Here is a 17,664-nt window from a genome sequence, read left to right as displayed (position 1 = left end):
TGTACTTATATTGTACCACTTATGATCAGAGCTGCCCTGCCCTGGCACGTAGTCACAGTTAGGTAGAACAGTTACAGAAATTTTACTCTTCATCTGTCTTTTGTGGGATTTTGGGTAGAAAGTTTATGGGTCCAGAGTGGGGACAAGTCCTAGCTGTCAGATAGCCACTCGTTGACCCTTCCTGTTGTCTCACAGGTCCCCGAGGCTGCTGCTTTCCCCAGGGTCTGCCATTTACTTCAAGGAGCAGCAGCCAGAAGATGTGTCACAGCACGTTCTTCAGCGTCTCAGGTAAGGGCCGCAGTGAGCGTGTAAGTGGCAAGAGTGTGTCAGTGTGTGTGAGAGCACGTGGCTGTGTCTGTCTGTGTCTGCTCGTCTCTGCATGGGTGGGCACATGCTGACTGGATTTAACCTTGTGTATATGACTTTTGCTTTTCAGGTTTTGCAACTCATTTTTAAAGTTAGAATAAAAAATCCTCAGCCGGGTTATATTGTATGTACTGACATGGAATGTACCCATGTTGGCTTAAAACCCAGTAAAACAGACGAAGATGGGTAAGAAAAAACCCAGAAAAAAACCCCAACAAGATGGGCAAGAAAAAAAACCCAGAAAAGAACCCGAAGACGGGCAAGAAAAAACCCAGAAAAAAAACCCGAAGATGGGCATGAAGAGACCCAGGAAAAACCCCCAAGATGGGCAAGAAAAACCCAGAGAAAACCCAGAAAAACAATTCCAAGAAGGGCAAGAAAAGACCCGGAAAACACCCAGAAAAAATCGCAACCAAAGTATAAATATATAAATGTCTTTCAAATATATAGAGAATTGTTAAATTATTTAAAATACAAAATAACATAAATGAATATCTGCATAGAGGATCCATAATACAAGTAATACTGCATATATCTTATTATAGTGTATTATAGGAAATAGATATAAATAAATTTATATCAATTTTATTTTTATCATATCTATCATTTGCTATATATTACACCATATTGATATCAGTTTTTTAAAGCAGTTTAACATAAAGGGGGGTTTTGTTTTTTATTTGGCAAAAGCAGGGGTTTTAGTACAAAAATGATAGATACAAATAATATAAGGGTAGAAATCTAAGTATAGAAACAGATCATAAATAGGTAAAGGCTAATATAAAATTAAAAATATAAGATAAAATAAGTTGTAGCAGTAGATATGGTACATAATTTAAAAAATAATTTCTTTTTATTATTTGAATAGGACACATTATATATCATGATTAATATAATGCTTAAATATAAACTATAAATATAAATGTGAATATAGTCATGCAAGCTATAAATATAAAAATATTTCAATATAGTTTAAAAGAATAGAGCTTTTTTGTATTTGTTTAGTTAGTATGGGAATTTTATTTTAAATAATTAAAATTACATTTCTATCATGCTTTTAACATAGAAATATACAACAAATATAGAAAGATATTTTTAAAACCACAAAATATAAATAAATATAAACAGTAGGAATAGACAGAATATATTTTATAAATTACATGCTACATCAATGTCCACTATAAATATGCATGTGAATATAAATACGAAAAATAGGACTATCAAATTGGTTTTAATAGGATTTTAAAGCAAGGCGGTTTGTTTGGTTCTGGTCGGGTAAGAGGCAGGTTTTTGGCATTTATTTCAGAGCAGTTTTTGTCTGGGGTCGCCCCTGTTCTTTTTTGCCGCCGTCGCTGCCCGCAGCCCCGAGGCGCGCTGCGCCCCCGTCTGGGGCGGGCGGCAGTGCTGCCACCTTGTGGGCAGAGCGCGGTACTGCAGCCGTGCGCCGGCAGGCAGGCGAGAGGCCGCCATGTTGGGGGTGGCGTGTCGCGGGTGTCTCGGACTCGCTTGACCTTCTCAAAATGGCGGCCAAAAAGGCGGGAAAATAGCACACCCCGGTAAGTCTGCCCCCCCTGTGGCCACAGAGCGGTACTGCACCCCCCGAGCCAGCGCCTTGCCTCTCGCCGCTGGGTGCCGGGGGCGGCGGAAGGACGCGGCTGCCGAGCGACGGAAGGGCGAGGGGCGGGAGCGAGCGGCATCGGAACAGGCCTGCAGCCCCCGGGCCCGCGCCCGCCACGCTACAGGCGCTGGGAGCGACCGCGGGCCGGACAATCCCGGCGGGGCGGCCCCGGGCAGGCGGCGGAGGAGGCGGAGCGGGGCCGTGGCTCTCCCCGCCGTCGCTGCCGGCAGCTTTGGAAGGTCGGGCCGGGCGCCCGTCCCGTCCCGCCGGCTCCCGGTCTCTGTAAACTCCTCTGTGGCTTCGCAGGTCCGTGCTGGAGAGTGGGAGAAAGGGCCCTGCTGGTTGCCGTGTCCTCGGTGGGCAGCGAGCTCTGACCTTGGCCGGATGGGCTGCTGAGTAATGGAACAATGGGGATGCGCTTTTATGTATTTAGTGACCTTTACAGATTTCTCCCCCTGCTTCAGGTGAGCGTGCATCATTGCAGGCTTGGGATTGAGTGAAATGCGCTGAGGAAACCGGCTCTGGGGAGGGAAATGCTCTGTTAACATGTGCCTGTTCTTCTGTCAGACTCATCACAGCAGGACAGCGTGAAGACTGAAAGTGTAAGAAGATGTGAAGGGAAAGAGAGAATCTGACAGGAGCATCGAACGCACGAGTGCACGAATTTTGCTTTTGGCTTGGATTTAAACTCAGAAGTTGTAAGGAATTTGGGAAGGAGAAGGGATATTTCAGAAGGAGAAGGAGTTGTTGTTACAGTCCTGGCAAAATCTTTTGTTCTAGCTGATAAAAGAAGTTAGTTTAAATTTAAAAAAAATTAAAATATGGGGTTTTTTTCCTTCACTATTATATTCATTGGTGGTATATGGTGTGTTATTTCTTGGTATTATTAACTCTGTGTAAGTTGTTTTTTGAGTGAAGCTAACTTTCTGGATGGGTTTTCAGGTAGGAATGGATGGTATTTCAGGTAGGATTAATTTCAATAGGTTTCTTTCATAGACTTCTCATAGGTATTACTGGGATTTTGGTATTGTTTACTGTATGTATAAACATACAGATTTGGTAGGGCCAGCTGGGCTGCTGGAGTTTTGGGTGTGAATTTATTAGATGGCTTTGGTTAAATACAGAATAATTATGTAAGTTAACGGCAAATGACCCAATTTATCCAGCTATGCTACCTAACCACAAAGTTTTATGTCTTACCAGTTTTCTGTTCTTCTGCTCCAAGTAGCTGTTGCAAAAAAGAAAGCACTGTTATTTTTGTGAAGAGTTTTCTTCTATAACAAGCCCTTTACTCCCCTTGAATCTGAGTCTGAGAGGCCAAACAGCTGCAGCTGTTCTGAGGGCTTTTACACCTGGGAGGATTTGCCCCCTCCCTTTTCCTGGGTGCCATGGGAACGAGAGGCGGGCACCATCGGGGGTATATTAACCCCAGCCTTGGCTGAGGGGCTTCATTCCCTCTCTGGGGTGTGCTGGGGTAGGAGTTCTCCTCTCATTTCAGTGAAAAGGCTCTTTCAGCTCATCTCAGCTTGTTTCCAGCAGGTGTTTCTGGGCATCTAAAGCAGCAGAGGCTTGGAAGAGACTGTGAAGAAAACAGCATGGAATACAGGGAGTATGTAGGTTCACAATTTTGGGTTTTGTGTTTAGGGGTGTTAAAGCACCTTTGTAATTTCTGGTTTTGTTCTTGGTTTGTTTTTTATGGTTTTTAGGAGGAGCACGCCTTTCAGAGATTCCAGGTTGTGTCAAGCACAACTCTTTTTGCAGCAGATTCATCGTGTCTCAGGAGGGATCTGCCCAGTGTCAAGGATGATGTTTGAGATTGAGGCTTCAGGTTAGTTGAGGATTGTGAGTGGGAGAGGGAGGGTGAGCAGGTATCCAGTTAGGAGTTCTTGGGAGGGGGTTTGCAGGCAGCAGGGTGAGAAAGGGTGTTTATTTGTTTATTTGAGGCCCCCCCCCCCACAAGGCTTCTAGCAGAGGCATTCCCATGTCTTAGAGCACACAGAGTCATCCAGTGCACTCACAGGAATGCCATTTAACTTTGCCTTTCTCTAACCCAGGTGCCAGCCCTAATAAAGGCCACAGCCTTGGAATCAGGATGAAGCTGGAGCCTGAGGGAGCCAGGCACACTCAGGAGAGGGCAAGTAGCTGACTGGCTGGGATTTGGCCCACATAACTCTGGACTCATTCTTTGGTTTTGGTTTTCTTTATTGTAGCTGACCGAGAGGCTCACAGGCCATCACGAGGCTCTCTGAAGCAGACTCATTTCAGGTGCAACGTGGATTCCCATCACCGATCATCCAAAAGATAAGTTGGGAGCCACGGCCTGGAGATGGGGGCGTAGCAGGTTGGGAGTTCTTGGGACAGATTTAAAAATTAGCGGAGGGAAAAGCAAACTTGTCCAAGGGCCTCTTAGGACAGCTAAAGGGAGAGGCTCTACTTTTGATGGCAGCTTTCAGGCGGGCAGTGCAGAACAGCTCTGGTTTGTGTCGTGGTTTCCGGTGTGCCGTGTTCCCTAGTGTGTCTTTGGGGTCCCTTTTGCCTTCTTCCCTCGAGGCCCTCACCACAAGCATGATGTGTGGTGTTTGATGTCCCCCTGTTTGTCACGTTCTGTGTCACAGGTGTCTGCACACATATGGGTGCCGGAGCTGTTCTGCCCTGCCGCATGGCCAGCTGCAATGGGACAAGTCCTGGGGCCTTGCAGTTTGTGGGGTGTCACTGGACTCTAGATGATATTTCTAGATAGACACAAGACGTTTGGAGCTGTGAAGTCATCCTGCAGCCCTTTTACTTTTGTCCTGACTTTCAGATGAAGAGGATAAAATCCATGGCAAAATCCATCCATCCACCCATGCCGGGTGAGGAGGTTCCCCAGAGCAGGTCAGTCACTGTTTGTCTCTGCAGGGGGAGTTTAAAGTGTGACTCTGTTACAGCGCTGTTCTTCTTTTTAGGAAGTAAAGCTGGATATCAGCAGGCAAGGTGAGCAGTGAGTAGCTTACAGAGGCAGTTGTTATTGCTCAAGTCTCTCTGCTGCAACTCTGAGCATCTGTTCCTATTTTTGCACCAGGCATTCTTGGGACAATGGTGAGTAGCAGAATGGTTGGGTTTTGGCCAGCGTGCTGCTGAGGTCATGCATTGATATTTGGTTTTCTTTAATATAGCTGGCTAAGAAACACCAGGAGATTGTTGAACAGCAGTGCCAGCAGGACCTTCCCAGATGTAGAGGCCACCATCTTTTGTACATGACATGGGCCTGCATCCTGAGATGTCTGAGAGATAAGTAGAGGGCTAAGTCCCACAGAGGGGTGAGAGCGGGGTGCTGGTTTGGGAATTACTGGGAAGGGTTTTTGAGTCCAATTTGGCGGTGGGGGGGTGTCCATGAAGTGGCCCCTTAGGCCCCATGAAAGCCAAGTCTCACTTTTGATCTCAGTGCTGAGGTGTTCAGGGCAGAGCAGTCCCGGTGTGTCTGGTGTCACTTGTCTGCTGTGCGTTATGTGTTGTTTGTGTATCTCCTGTCTTTTACCTTAGCACATTGAGGGGCCTGTCAGAAACCTTGGCATCATTGCTAGCATCTGTGATCTCTGCATTCCTTGGCCTGGCACCCCGGCCAGAGATGTGATTCTGATACCTGTCTGAGCTCCCGAGTCCAAAATTCTCTCTTCAGAAGCATCCTGTCAGATGTCTTTTCAGGTCTTGTTCTGAGCTGTACGGACAGCTATGCCTCACCTGGATTCATTATGGTGGATTAGGAGTTCTACTAGTATGAGGTTAGCTAGAGGATTCTGACTGTAGGATTCCTGGGCATTCATCTTTGCTGTTCTTGGGATGAATCATCCAGTTTAGCATCTTCTTCCTCCAGGTTCTCTGAGCCTCATGAGCTCACCATCAGTCTCACCTTGGTCATCACCTTTTGACTTCTCTCTGTCCTTGTAGCCATTTTCCTTGCCTAGAGGTTTCTGTCTGTGTTGTGTCCCCATTGTCCGTCCTGTCCTGTGTCACGGGTGTCAGCACACATTTGTGCCGGGCCTGCTCTGCCCTGCCGCATAGCCTGGTGCGATAGGAGAGGGCCTGGGGACTTGGAATGTGTAATGTGGGGTGTAGTTGGACTCCAGATGGGATTTGTAGATGGACACGGGATATCTGGAGCTCTTCAGTTATCGTGCAACAGTGTGACTCTTGTCCTAACGTTTTTTTCAGATTCAGATGTATTAAATCTGGGCCAGAGGGCCCCATCCCGTGTGAGGGGATTCCCCCGAGCAGGTGAGGCCCCATTTGTCTGTGCAGCAGAAGTGTACATGGTGACTCTGTTAGAGCTCTGTTCTTTGTCTTTCTTTTTAGGAAGTGAATCTGGATACCAGCAGTCAAGGTGAGCCGTGGAGAGAAGTGGTTGTTATTGCTCAGCTCTCAAGAACAGCAATTATTTCAGCAGCTTGATCATGTCACAAGAGGTATCTGCCCAGTGTCAAGGATGATTTTTGAGACTGAGGCTTCAGGTGAGTGGAGGATTGTGAGTGGGAGAGGGAGGGTGAGCAGGTATCCAGTTAGGAGTTCTTGGGAGGGGGTTTGCAGGCAGCAGGGTGAGAAAGGGTGTTTATTTGTTTATTTGAGGGCCCCCCCCACAAGGCTTCTAGCAGAGGCATTCCCATGTCTTAGAGCACACAGAGTCATCCAGTGCACTCACAGGAATGCCATTTAACTTTGCCTTTCTCTAACCCAGGTGCCAGCCCTAATAAAGGCCACAGCCTTGGAATCAGGATGAAGCTGGAGCCTGAGGGAGCCAGGCACACTCAGGAGAGGGCAAGTAGCTGACTGGCTGGGATTTGGCCCGCATAACTCTGGACTCATTCTTTGGTTTTGGTTTTCTTTATTGTAGCTGACCGAGAGGCTCACAGGCCATCACGAGGCTCTCTGAAGCAGACTCATTTCAGGTGCAACGTGGATTCCCATCACCGATCATCCAAAAGATAAGTTGGGAGCCACGGCCTGGAGATGGGGGCGTAGCAGGTTGGGAGTTCTTGGGACAGATTTAAAAATTAGCGGAGGGAAAAGCAAACTTGTCCAAGGGCCTCTTAGGACAGCTAAAGGGAGAGGCTCTACTTTTGATGGCAGCTTTCAGGCGGGCAGTGCAGAACAGCTCTGGTTTGTGTCGTGGTTTCCGGTGTGCCGTGTTCCCTAGTGTGTCTTTGGGGTCCCTTTTGCCTTCTTCCCTCGAGGCCCTCACGACAAGCATGATGTGTGGTGTTTGATGTCCCCCTGTTTGTCACGTTCTGTGTCACGGGTGTCTGCACACATATGGGTGCCGGAGCTGTTCTGCCCTGCCGCATGGCCAGCTGCAATGGGACAAGTCCTGGGGCCTTGCAGTTTGTGGGGTGTCACTGGACTCTAGATGATATTTCTAGATAGACACAAGACGTTTGGAGCTGTGAAGTCATCCTGCAGCCCTTTTACTTTTGTCCTGACTTTCAGATGAAGAGGATAAAATCCATGGCAAAATCCATCCATCCACCCATGCCGGGTGAGGAGGTTCCCCAGAGCAGGTCAGTCACTGTTTGTCTCTGCAGGGGGAGTTTAAAGTGAGACTGTTACAGCGCTGTTCTTCTTTTTAGGAAGTAAAGCTGGATATCAGCAGGCAAGGTGAGCAGTGAGTAGCTTACAGAGGCAGTTGTTATTGCTCAAGTCTCTCTGCTGCAACTCTGAGCATCTGTTCCTATTTTTGCACCAGGCATTCTTGGGACAATGGTGAGTAGCAGAATGATTGGGTTTTGGCCAGCGTGCTGCTGAGGTCATGCATTGATATTTGGTTTTCTTTAATATAGCTGGCTAAGAAACACCAGGAGATTGTTGAACAGCAGTGCCAGCAGGACCTTCCCAGATGTAGAGGCCACCATCTTTTGTACATGACATGGGCCTGCATCCTGAGATGTCTGAGAGATAAGTAGAGGGCTAAGTCCCACAGAGGGGTGAGAGCGGGGTGCTGGTTTGGGAATTACTGGGAGGGGTTTTTGAGTCCAGTTTGGTGGTGGGGGGTGTCCATGAAGTGGCCCCTTAGGCCCCATGAAAGCCAAGTCTCACTTTTGATCTCAGTGCTGAGGTGTTCAGGGCAGAGCAGTCCCGGTGTGTCTGGTGTCACTTGTCTGCTGTGCATTATGTGTTGTTTGTGTATCTCCTGTCTTTTACCTTAGCACATTGAGGGGCCTGTCAGAAACCTTGGCATCATTATTAGCATCTGTGATCTCTGCATTCCTTGGCCTGGCACCCCGGCCAGAGATGTGATTCTGATACCTGTCTGAGCTCCCGAGTCCAAAGTTCTCTCTTCAGAAGCATCCTGTCAGATGTCTTGTCAGGTCTTGTTCTGAGCTGTACGGACAGCTATGCCTCACCTGGATCCATTATGGTGGATTAGGAGTTCTACTAGTATGAGGTTAGCTAGAGGATTCTGACTGTAGGATTCCTGGGCATTCATCTTTGCTGTTCTTGGGATGAATCATCCAGTTTAGCATCTTCTTCCTCCAGGTTCTCTGAGCCTCATGAGCTCACCATCAGTCTCACCTTGGTCATCACCTTTTGACTTCTCTCTGTCCTTGTAGCCATTTTCCTTGCCTAGAGGTTTCTGTCTGTGTTGTGTCCCCATTGTCCGTCCTGTCCTGTGTCACGGGTGTCAGCACACATTTGTGCCGGGGCTGCTCTGCCCTGCCGCATAGCCTGGTGCGATAGGAGAGGGCCCGGGGACTTGGAATGTGTAATGTGGGGTGTAGTTGGACTCCAGATGGGATTTGTAGATGGACACGGGATATCTGGAGCTCTTCAGTTATCGTGCAACAGTGTGACTCTTGTCCTAACGTTTTTTTCAGATTCAGATGAATTAAATCTGGGCCAGAGGGCCCCATCCTGGGTGAGGGGATTCCCCCGAGCAGGTGAGGCCCCATTTGTCTGTGCAGCAGAAGTGTACATGGTGACTCTGTTAGAGCTCTGTTCTTTGTCTTTCTTTTTAGGAAGTGAATCTGGATACCAGCAGTCAAGGTGAGCCGTGGAGAGAAGTGGTTGTTATTGCTCAGCTCTCAAGAACAGCAATTATTTCAGCAGCTTGATCATGTCACAAGAGGGATCTGCCCAGTGTCAAGGATGATGTTTGAGACTGAGGCTTCAGGTGAGTGGAGGATTGTGAGTGGGAGAGGGAGGGTGAGCAGGTATCCAGTTAGGAGTTCTTGGGAGGGGGTTTGCAGGCAGCAGGGTGAGAAAGGGTGTTTATTTGTTTATTTGAGGCCCCCCCCCCCAAGGCTTCTAGCAGAGGCATTCCCATGTCTTAGAGCACACAGAGTCATCCAGTGCACTCACAGGAATGCCATTTAACTTTGCCTTTCTCTAACCCAGGTGCCAGCCCTAATAAAGGCCACAGCCTTGGAATCAGGATGAAGCTGGAGCCTGAGGGAGCCAGGCACACTCAGGAGAGGGCAAGTAGCTGACTGGCTGGGATTTGGCCCGCATAACTCTGGACTCATTCTTTGGTTTTGGTTTTCTTTATTGTAGCTGACCGAGAGGCTCACAGGCCATCACGAGGCTCTCTGAAGCAGACTCATTTCAGGTGCAACGTGGATTCCCATCACCGATCATCCAAAAGATAAGTTGGGAGCCACGGCCTGGAGATGGGGGCGTAGCAGGTTGGGAGTTCTTGGGACAGATTTAAAAATTAGCGGAGGGAAAAGCAAACTTGTCCAAGGGCCTCTTAGGACAGCTAAAGGGAGAGGCTCTACTTTTGATGGCAGCTTTCAGGCGGGCAGTGCAGAACAGCTCTGGTTTGTGTCGTGGTTTCCGGTGTGCCGTGTTCCCTAGTGTGTCTTTGGGGTCCCTTTTGCCTTCTTCCCTCGAGGCCCTCACGACAAGCATGATGTGTGGTGTTTGATGTCCCCCTGTTTGTCACGTTCTGTGTCACGGGTGTCTGCACACATATGGGTGCCGGAGCTGTTCTGCCCTGCCGCATGGCCAGCTGCAATGGGACAAGCCCTGGGGAGTGTAAATTTGTAATGGGGCTGTACTTGGGCTCTAGATGCTATTCCTAGATGGACCTAAGGTGTTTGCAGCTTGTGAGTTATCCTGGTGGTGTTTGACACATGTTCTAACTTTCTTTCAGGTGCAGATGCATTGCATCCATGGCAGAGGGTCAGAGTTAGCAGGTGCCGGGCCTTCCTAGGAGCACGGTGAGTAGCAGACTGGTGGGGTTTTGGCCGATGGGGTGCCAAGATCAGGCACTGATGTTTGGTTCTCTTTACTCTAGCTGTCTGAGAGACACCAGCCCGGTGACAGCAGGACCTTCCCAGCTGACGAGGTGGCCTTTCTTTGCACCTGGCACGGACCGGCATCGCCAGATGTCTGAGAGATAAGTAGAGGGCTACGACCCACAGAGGGGATGAAGGCAGGGTGCTGGTTTGGGAATTACTGGGAGGGGTTTTTGAGTCCAATTTGGAGGTGGGGGGGTGTCCATGAAGTGGCCCCTTAGGCCCCATAAAAGCCAAGTCTCACCTTTGATCACAGTGCTGAGGTGTTCAGGGCAGAGCAGTCCCGGTGTGTCTGGTGTCACTTGTCTGCTGTGCATTATGTGTTGTTTGTGTATCTCCTGTCTTTTACCTTAGCACATTGAGGGGCCTGTCAGAAACCTTGGCATCATTGTTAGCATCTGCGATCTCTGCATTCCTTGGCCTGGCACCCAGGCCATAGAACTTTTTACTCGGGAGCTCAGGCAGGCATCAGACTCTTCTCTCTTTGGAAGCATCCAGTCAGATGTCTTGTCAGGTCTTGTTCTGAGCTGTACAGACAGCTGTGCCCCACCTGCATCCATTATGGTGGATTAGGGCTTGAAAGAATGTGAGGGCAGGCAGAGGATTCTGACCATAGGATTCCTAGGCATCCATCTTTACTGTTCTTGGAATCAATCATTCAGTTAGCATCTTCTTCCTGCAGTGTTCTCTGAGCCTCATCAGCTCACCGTCAGTTTGAACTCAGTCATCTCCTTTTGCATGCTCTCAGTCCTTGCAGCCATTTTCCTTGCCAAGAGATTTCTGTTCCTGTTGTGTCCCCATTGTGTGTCCTGTCCTGTCTGTCCTGTGTCACGGGTGTCAGCACACATTTGTGCCGGGGCTGCTCTGCCCTGCCACATAGCCTGGTGCGATAGGAGAGGGCCCGGGGACTTGGAATGTGTAATGTGGGGTGTAGTTGGACTCTAGATGGGATTTGTAGATGGACACAGGACATCTGGAGCTCTTAAGTTGTCCTGCAACAGTGTGACTCTTGTCCTAACGTTTTTTTCAGATTCAGATGAATTAAATCTGGGCCAGAGGGCCCCATCCCGGGTGAGGGGATTCTCCCGAGCAGGTTAGTTACTGCTTTCCTCTGTAGAGGGAGTATAATTGATACGTGTTACAGCTGTGTTCCTTGTCTCTCTTTTTAAGCATTCAAGGGTGAGAGCTGCAGTCAAGGCCGAGTGGGCAAGGTGAGCATTGAGTAGCATACTGAAGCAGTTGTTATTGCTGCAGTCTCAGTTTCTGATGCTGTTCTAAGCATGTCTGCTTGTTTTGTTTTTTTTTGTTTTAGGTGGCCCCTTTCAATCTATGTTGGCTGAGCACGCCCATGCCAGGTGGGTGCAAGCTTCAGGTACTGCTGTGGCATCCTTGTCAGGGTAGGGATGTTGTGTTTTCTCAGTATCTTAGCATGCTTTTCTGCTTTGTTTCTTTCCAGGTTGTCTCACTGCCCTAGGCATGCCAAGGAACACAGGAGGGCAGGTGAGTCGGGGTTTAGGCAGGCCAACTCATAGGCGAGTGTTATGCAGCAGCATGCTAAGCGTGCGCCTTTTGTTTTTGCAGGTATCTTCTGCGCACCTTCCGGATTCAAATCGAGACTTGAGGTGAGCCGGGGCGGTGGTGCGCAGCACTCCCGGGGATTACCGGTTTTGAGGACAATAGTCACTTTTTTTGTTTTGTTTTAGGTACCCTGAGGAGGCTCTTAGGCAAAGCTCGGAAATGGCAGTGCCGAAGCACACACCTTGAGAACGTCTTGACATCCACGTCCAACCGAGGATGGATTTCGTCCCCTCCCCCTGCGAAAGCTAAGTGTCGGGGCCTGTGGTCGGGGAAGGGGAAAAACCTTTAGTATCACAGGGGGCAGTTTCATGTCAGCGTAGCGGAGAGGTCTGTAGTGGGACGGGCCCTCTGGAAGTCAAGGCTGAGGCTTTCTCTTCAGCTTCATCAGAGCCTTTGCCGGGCAGGGCAGTTCCGACCCCTCTCCACAGCGTCACGAACTTTGCGTCGTCAGCCTTCCTCGACTCGGCATTGTCACGGATCTTTCCCCCGAGGAGCTCGCCTTCGGGTCTGCAGCTATAGCTACGATCACTTGGCCGTCCACTTCCTTTTCTAGGCTCGCTGAGCCTCTCGAGCATCTTCTCAACTGCTTTGGCACTGACTGCTTTTAATGAGTTACATTTCATTAACACACGCTATTGTCATAGGGCTTCCTTTCCTTTGGAGTCATCAGCCTCTGGTTCATCTTGCGCTAGGAATCTCAGGTCCCTAAGTGGAAAGTTGCCACTTGTCTCTGTGTTACGTCATCCGTGTCTGTTACATCGTCCGTGTCTGTGTTGCATAGCGTGTGTCTGTCGTCTTCCACGTCACAGGCCTTTATTACATCTCGATGCTTTGTTGGCAGTACTCCCTGCCATCTCACTCCTGTTCTACTCCCGTTCCTTTCCGGATATTCCTTATTCCGGCATTTTTACCTTTTTACTCTTTGAGCCAGGAAGGGTTACAGAAGATGTTATCCATGTTCCTTCTCACTACCAGCTTTGGTAGTGCCTTTTTTCCATGCCATTGTCTTGGACTTCTAGAGGGAGCATCTTACTCCTTCCTCAGGTGACTGCAGTAGTTCTATTGGTTCCATCTTCTCACAGGAGATAGGTCTCAAGAATTAATCTTCCAGATTGTTATCCTAAGTCCTGCTTTCTGTTGTATGCCCCTCTGTTGGCTTGTATTTTATGTACCAATATTGTGTGTACCTATGCTGGCTTATACTCCATGTACTTATATTGTATGTACCTGTGATGGCTTATGCTGTATGTACTTACATTGTATGTACCTCTGTTGGTGTATATTGTGTGTACCTGTGATGGCTTATGCTGTATGTACTTACACTGTATGTACCTCTGTTGGTGTATATTGTGTGTACTTACATTGTACCAATTATGATCGGAGCTGCCCTGCCCTGGCACGTAGTCACAGTTAGGTGGAAGAGTTATGAAAACTTTAGCGTTAATCTGTCTTTTGTGGGATTTTGGGTACAAAATTTATAGGTCCAGAGTGGGGACAGGTCCTAGCTGTCACATACCCGCTCATTGATCCCTTCCTGTCATCTCACAGGTCCCCGAGGCTGCTGATTTCCCTGGGATCTACCATTTGAAGTCAAGGAGCAGCAGCCAGAAGATGTGTCAAAGCACGTTCCTCAGAGTTGTCAGTAAGGGCTGCAGCGAGCGTGTAAGTCGGAAGAGCGTGCGAGTGTGTGTGGGAGCAAGCGAGTGTGTCTGTCTGCCTCCGCTCGTTCCTGCGTGTGTGAGCGCATGCTGACTGGCTTTACCCTTGTGTGTATGACTTTTGGTTTTCAGGTTTTTCATCTCATTTTTAAATTTAGAATAAAAAATCCCCAGCTGGGGGTTTTTTTTCCCCCCGGCTGGGTTTTTTTTCCCTCGGTCCCGGTCGGTCCCCGAGGCGACGTTCATCGCCAAAGTTTGGGCGCGGACCCTCCAGGGACTGGGGTTTTTGTCAGTCAGGAGGATTTTTTAGAGGCTTCTGGGAACCCTGTTCCCAAGGAGTGGTGTGAATTGTTGCAGAGGGTTAGCTGAGCGGTTGATGTGTGAATCAGTGTGGGTTTGTGTGTCAGCTGAAGGAAGTGTGTGTGTGTGTTGAAGGGCTCTAGAGTTGTAACCTTGTATGGCTTTGGGTTTTTCAGGCTTTTCAACTCATTTTTAAATTTAGAATAAAAAATCCCCAGCTGGGGTTTTTTTTTTTTTCCCCCCGGCTGGGTTTTTTTTCCCTCGGTCCCGGTCGGTCCGTGAGGCGACGTTCATCGCCACAGTTTGGGCGCGGACCCTCCAGGGACCGGGGTTTTCGTCAGGCAGGAGGATTTTTTGCAGGCTCTTGGGAACCATGTTTCCAAGGACCACTGATTTCTGGGGTGTAATTTAGCAGTTGTGATGAGAGGGATGGTGAGGTTTTGTGCTATCTGAAGGGAGTGTGTGTGGTAGATGAATGTAGTTTTCTTGGTGCTTTTGTTGTTCTGGGTTTCCTGTAATCTTCAATTAAGCTTTTTCTATTTTCATTATATGGTGTATTGCTGTGTATTTAAATTTGACTTCTAACAGTGTGTGTATGGCTTCTATCTGCATTTACATTTGTGTATACGGTTTCAATGTATTTTGCTGATGTATAAATAAAATCATTCATTCAATCCAGTAAAATCCCCCCTAATAAAGAGATCCCCTGCCCTTCCCTCTTCCCAGTGTGGCTCTTGTGTTTTTTTGGTGTGGTTTTGTATTTTCTTTCCACTGTATTTCTTCCTGTTGCTCCTCACTTTCCTTTTCTATTTCTAACCTAACTTCATCTGTCTCTGTCCCTTTGTTTCTGTTTCTCACTGTTTCTGACACTGTGTCTGTGCTTCTGTAACTATGTTTCCATCCCCTTCCTTTTCTTATTTGGGTAATTTCATCCTTTATCTGACTGTATTTATTTTGCTCTCTTTTGACTATACTTTGCACCTTATTTATTTTCCTTCATAACTTTCACCCTTGCTCTTGTTGCTTCTGTTTCTCTGTGTTCTCCTTTTCCTTAGTTCGTCCTTTTTGCTCTCAGTCTTTTCTTTTTTCACTCTGTCCTGAGTTTTCACTTTGGTGGGGATTAGAGTTAATTTCTTTTTCCTCTAACTCCCATCCTTCATTTTCTCAACCTCCTTTCTTTTCCTTTCTCTCTGTCTTGGTTTCGCTCTGTTTTCTTTTCTCTTTCTGTCTCTCGGTCTTCTTTTCTTCTATCTCTGTGTTCCTTTCTGTCTGTTTTGTTTCTCTTCTCTGTCTTCCTGTGGTTTTTTTTTTCTATTTCTCTCCTTTTCACTCTTTTTCCTTCTCTCTCTCTCCCTTTCAGGCTTTACTTCTTTCTCTTTCTCTTCTCTCTGTTTCTTTCTCTTCTCTCTGTTTCTTTCTCTTCTCTCACTTTTCTCTCACTTTTCTCTCGCTTTTCTCTTCTCTCTTTATAACTTTGTTTTCCTTTCTAGCTTTAAATTAAAAAAGCAGCAGTAGAAAATTTCAGGCTCCCGGGGAGTAAAGGAAAAGAATTAAAAATACAAACCAAACCATTTACTCCCTGGGAGCCTGAAATTTTCTACTGCTGCACCAGACATATAGTTTTTATTCTTTTTACTACATACAGTATATAGGGACCCCACCCCCTAATTAGCACCCCTACCCAGGTGCCAGCAATCAACCCCTAGTCCCCACCCCTAAACACCACCCCCCACATCTCCCTGCCCCCAGGGGGCGGAGACTAGGGTTAGGGTTGATTGCTGGCACCTGGGTAGGGGTGCTAATTAGGGGGCGGGGACTAGGGTTAGGGGGCGGGGACTAGGGTTAGGGGGCGGGGACTAGGGTTAGGGTTGATTGCTGGCACCTGGGTAGGGGTGCTAATTAGGGGGCGGGGACTAGGGTTAGGGTTGATTGCTGGCACCTGGGTAGGGGTGCTAATTAGGGGGCGGGGACTAGGGTTGGGGGGGACTAGGATTAGGGTTGATTGCTGGCACCCGGGTAGGGGTGCTAATTAGGGGGCGGGGACTAGGGTTAGGGTTGATTGCTGGCACCTGAGTAGGGGTGCTAATTAGAGGGCGGGGACTAGGGTTGGGGGGGGGACTAGGGTTAGGGTTGATTGCTGGCACCTGGGTAGGGGTGCTAATTAGAGGGCGGGGACTAGGGTTGGGGGGGGGGACGAGGGTTAGGGTTGATTGCTGGCACCTGGGTAGGGGTGCTAATTAGGGGAAAAAACAAGGAAAAACCCCAAGATGGGCAAAAAAACCTGTCGTAAATACGGCCGTAAAGCGCGACTGTCGTAAAAGCGGCCGTTAAGCGCGACTGTCGTAAAAGGGGCCGTAAAGCGCGACTGTCGTAAAATCGGCCGTTAAGCGCGACTGTCGTAAAAGCGGCCGTAAAGCGCGACTGTCGTAAAACTGCCGCAAAGCGCGACTGTCGTAAAAGCGGCCGTAAAGCGCGACTGTCGTAAAACGGCCGTAAATCGCGACTGTCGTAAAAGCGGCCGTAAAGCGCGACTGTCGTAAAACTGCCGCAAAGCGCGACTGTCGTAAAAGCGGCCGTAAAGCGCGACTGTCGTAAAAGGGGCCGTAAAGCGCGACTGTCGTAAAAGGGGCCGTAAACCGCGACTGTCGTAAAAGGGGCCGTAAAGCGCGACTGTCGTAAAAGGGGCCGTAAAGCGCGACTGTCGTAAAACTGCCGTAAAGCGCGACTGTCGTAAAAGCGGCCGTAAAGCGCGACTGTCGTAAAAGCGGCCGTAAAGCGCGACTGTCGTAAAACTGCCGTAAAGCGCGACTGTCGTAAAACTGCCGTAAAGCGCGACTGTCGTAAAGGGGCCGTAAAGCGCGACTGTCGTAAAACTGCCGCAAAGCGCGACTGTCGTAAAAGCGGCCGTAAAGCGCGACTGTCGTAAAACTGCCTCAAAGCGCGACTGTCGTAAAAGCGGCCGTAAAGCGCGACTGTCGTAAAACTGCCGCAAAGCGCGACTGTCGTAAAACGGCCGCAAAGCGCGACTGTCGTAAAAGCGGCCGTAAAGCGCGACTGTCGTAAAAGGGGCCGTAAAGCGCGACTGTCGTAAAAGGGGCCGTAAAGCGCGACTGTCGTAAAAGCGGCCGTAAAGCGCGACTGTCGTAAAACGGCCGTAAAGCGCGACTGTCGTAAAAGCGGCCGTAAAGCGCGACTGTCGTAAAAGGGGCCGTAAAGCGCGACTGTCGTAAAACTGCCGTAAAGCGCGACTGTCGTAAAACTGCCGTAAAGCGCGACTGTCGTAAACCTGCCGCAAAGCGCGACTGTCGTAAAAGCGGCCGTAAAGCGCGACTGTCGTAAAACTGCCGCAAAGCGCGACTGTCGTAAAAGCGGCCGTAAAGCGCGACTGTCGTAAAACGGCCGTAAATCGCGACTGTCGTAAAAGCGGCCGTAAAGCGCGACTGTCGTAAAACTGCCGCAAAGCGCGACTGTCGTAAAAGCGGCCGTAAAGCGCGACTGTCGTAAAAGGGGCCGTAAAGCGCGACTGTCGTAAAAGCGGCCGTAAAGCACGACTGTCGTAAAACTGCCGTAAATCGCGACTGTCGTAAAAGCGGCCGTAAAGCGCGACTGTCGTAAAAGGGGCCGTAAAGCGCGACTGTCGTAAAAGCGGCCGTAAAGCGCGACTGTCGTAAAAGCGGCCGTAAAGCGCGACTGTCGTAAAACTGCCGTAAGGCGCGACTGTCGTAAAACTGCCTCAAAGCGCGACTGTCGTAAAAGCGGCCGTAAAGCGCGACTGTCGTAAAACTGCCGTAAAGCGCGACTGTCGTAAAACTGCCGCAAAGCGCGACTGTCGTAAAAGCGGCCGTAAAGCGCGACTGTCGTAAAGCGGCCGTAAAGC

General features: G+C 48.9%; 3 long non-coding RNA genes across 3 annotated transcripts; all 3 read left to right on the top strand.

Annotated features, from left to right (window-relative positions):
- Window positions 1–114: 114 nt before the first annotated feature.
- LOC141730503 (uncharacterized) lies at window positions 115–707 on the top strand. Its single transcript, XR_012582036.1, has 2 exons — window positions 115–288; window positions 437–707. It is a non-coding gene; the product is annotated as an uncharacterized LOC141730503 (long non-coding RNA).
- A 1,212-nt stretch (window positions 708–1,919) lies between these two features.
- Window positions 1,920–3,814, top strand: LOC141730502 (uncharacterized). The gene is made up of 3 exons (XR_012582035.1): window positions 1,920–2,448; window positions 2,552–3,593; window positions 3,691–3,814. It is a non-coding gene; the product is annotated as an uncharacterized LOC141730502 (long non-coding RNA).
- Window positions 3,815–5,437: 1,623 nt separating this feature from the next.
- LOC141730396 (uncharacterized) lies at window positions 5,438–9,081 on the top strand. The gene is made up of 5 exons (XR_012581848.1): window positions 5,438–6,238; window positions 6,317–6,344; window positions 6,696–7,717; window positions 7,795–8,892; window positions 8,971–9,081. It is a non-coding gene; the product is annotated as an uncharacterized LOC141730396 (long non-coding RNA).
- The last annotated feature ends 8,583 nt before the right edge of the window (window positions 9,082–17,664 follow it).

Source organism: Zonotrichia albicollis, chromosome 10, assembly GCF_047830755.1.
Source record: "Zonotrichia albicollis isolate bZonAlb1 chromosome 10, bZonAlb1.hap1, whole genome shotgun sequence".
NCBI classification, from domain to species: Eukaryota; Metazoa; Chordata; class Aves; order Passeriformes; family Passerellidae; genus Zonotrichia; species Zonotrichia albicollis.
The sequence above is the reverse complement of the archived record's forward strand: the minus strand, read 5'-3'. Positions and strand labels throughout refer to the sequence as shown.